Below are 2,719 nucleotides of genomic sequence, written 5' to 3'. Positions count from 1 at the left end.
GAAAACTCTTAAAAGGGAAGATTCTTGAGATGACTAAGCTGTGTGTTTATAAAATATTCTGGAACCTGTCTTGCAAGTTTAGTGCTGTAGATGTCATTTTAAAGTTTAAATTGGTTAAACTAGATTCAAGACAGTCGGTGTAATCTTAGGTCCTTGACTTGTAGAGGTGACACATTGTCCCAAGGGGAAAGCATACAGCTCTACGAACAGAGTGCACTTCTGGTCATTCGGAAAACAGCTAGCTTAGTGGCCACTGCACCTTGTACAGATGAAATATGGTTCGGGAAAGATCAGTGTGGGGTATGCCGTGTGTGTTTGCGCATGGGTCTCTGTGAGTCCAGAAAAAAAAGTCATTCACATGAATGAGTCTAAATATGTTTAAAAATGTATACCAGCGAAATCAAATGGTTCATAACAAGTCAAATAAGTACCAAAGGGAATAAAAAAATTCCAGGAAATAAAAGATAACTCCTGTGAAATGAGAGTTAAGGTCCATCAGTAAATAACTGACTACAAACCTTGTCTTTATAAAGCCATTTCAGAGGAGTCATAAACAGGTTCTGTCACAGCATGATAATGCAAAGAAACTGACGACTGCAGGATTCTGCACAGGTGCAAAATCTGAATGTGTTTAGTACAGTAAATAATTATTTTTTAATTTTTATTTTTAAAAAATAGGTCTCTAGACAAAATAAGAAGGCAACTTTTTTTTTTGATATATCTTTGAAAAATAGGTACAATTGGGTCTATTCATCACCCTGAGGATTTTAGTTTATTCAGAAATCAAGGTAGTAACCTGAATCAAAGATATTTTAAAAACTGTCTTTCTAAAGCAGGATTAGCTTCCATAGTTCTTTTATTGTATTTTAGAAAAATCATGTTTCTTTTTCAAATGCCTTCTCATTTATTTTTTAATTATAAAATGATTACATGTCTCATTTTAGATTGAATAGACAAAAATTTTCTTTTTTCGGGTGTCTGCAGAATGCTTGAATTTTCTTCTACATCTCGAAGCTCTTGTAATTCACAGCTCACAACCAAATTTACATCTTAATTGCAGAGTTCATATTTAACAATATAGACAGCATAATGCTACTGGTAATTAAGCTTTTACTACCTGCTTTTATACAGTATTCTCGGGCACAGTTTTTGCTATATGAGTTTCTGTCAAGAAACTTGTGTTTATTTAGACCACAAATAACAGGAATCAGGCCTATATCCTAGAAATGGCTAAATACGTGGTAGGGAAATTTCTTTCTTCTGTGGGGGGGACCAAATCATGTCTGTCATTTTTATATTCTGAATTTTAATGTGGCTGTTCTGTCTTAGTGATTTTTTTTTAAGGCTTAGAAATTTTGAGAGGGTTGAGAAAAAGAATTGAGTTCTGATTTAGTGAATTTCACACACGCTGACTATCTGAATTAATTTATTTTAATCTCCAAGATTATACTATTTATATCATGTCAGACTTATGATACAAAAGGTTGGTAAGCAGTGGCACTGAATTATATCGAAACTGTGGGCCTTTCAGACTCCATAAGGCAGCAGTTATCTCTTTGCCATAAATAGCTGGTATCTATTCTAAGTACATTCGCTAGTGTAAAAAAAAATCCTGTATTTTAAAATAGCACCTAAGAAAACTCTTTGTTATTTGGAAACTAAAAACATACTATACACTAGTGGAGGAAAAACATCCTTCTATTCTTATACCATTTCTAAAACAAACACACACTTTACTGAGAATTCTTGGTTTTATAAATTATTATGTTTGAAACTAGCCTTTACTATGTGAAGATTTCCTAAATGTTTCTGAGCTGATTTTTTTAAAGTATTCAGAGCGCGTTATGTAGGAGAACAAGTATGTAAACTGCATTTTATTGGAAAGTTGATGATTAGGGTAAAATTTATATATTTGTTTATGTCTCCCAGTTCGGAAGCTTGTATTGAAATAAGTATATGATTAAGAACATCGAGTGCTCTGCTTCGTGATGCTCCCTACCAAAAAAAAAAATGCAGTCTTTATTTTGTCAAAATGGACTGAGATGGATTTATTGTACAACTTACCCTACAGCCCTCAGTGCCCCCCTGCCCCCCCTCCAGAAACTGGAGAAGCCAATTTGTCCTGCAGTTTTGAAAAGCTACGCACCGTCCATTTCTCTATAGGTAGAGAGACGGCACCAGGTAAAGCGATGTTTACACAGATAATTTAAACAGGCATTCTCTCAAATCGTCTTCGGGCACTAGTTCCTCTTCCGTAGCCGTGAAACACGGAATGCCTCCTCCGAGACGAGCTCTCCATCCCCACGCCCGAACAATTTAGGAGAATGTCCGGTATGCATCACGGGGGGGGTGGTGGGGTGGGGATAAATAAATAAGTAAATAATAAACATAACAGGAAAAGACGCGCTTACGAATGCAGGAGAAAGTGCAGCGCCCAACAAGCAGCAGCCCCCAGTGGACTAACAGCACGGACAACGGCAGGACAGACTCGGTTCTCCACCTTCCGCAGCATCCTTTCCCCCCAAATTAACTGAGCGTCGGCGTGAGTTCTTCTCCTCCGGGCACGACAGGGCTTAGGTGGGAAAGCGGTGCCTCCAGCGCTTAGAGAGTTAAGTTAGTTAGGTCTGTTTCGTAGCCTCCCAGGGGTGGAGGGAAAAAAGGAAGGAAGGAAGAAAAGGAAATAAATAAATAAAAGGGGAGGAGAGCAGAGTCCCCCCCG

The 2,719-nt window shown here is 37.7% G+C and overlaps 1 protein-coding gene across 2 annotated transcripts in view; it reads left to right on the top strand.

Moving 5' to 3' along the window:
• The window catches only part of ESRRG (estrogen related receptor gamma), a 412,482-nt gene that overhangs the window by 211,097 nt on the left and 198,666 nt on the right, over positions 1-2,719 (top strand). The window contains exon 1 of one of the 2 annotated variants that reach the window (XM_025049854.1): positions 2,469-2,542. The exons of the other annotated variant lie outside the window; for it this stretch is intronic. The gene's annotated coding sequence lies outside the window, so the exon portion shown is untranslated. Of the gene's footprint in view, positions 1-2,468; positions 2,543-2,719 lie in introns of those variants that run through there. 2 annotated transcript variants of the gene reach the window in all.

This window comes from Pteropus alecto, unplaced genomic scaffold, assembly GCF_000325575.1.
Source record: "Pteropus alecto unplaced genomic scaffold, ASM32557v1 scaffold65, whole genome shotgun sequence".
Taxonomy (NCBI): Eukaryota; Metazoa; Chordata; class Mammalia; order Chiroptera; family Pteropodidae; genus Pteropus; species Pteropus alecto.
Note: the sequence above shows the minus strand (reverse complement) of the source record. Positions and strands in the feature narration are given on the sequence as shown.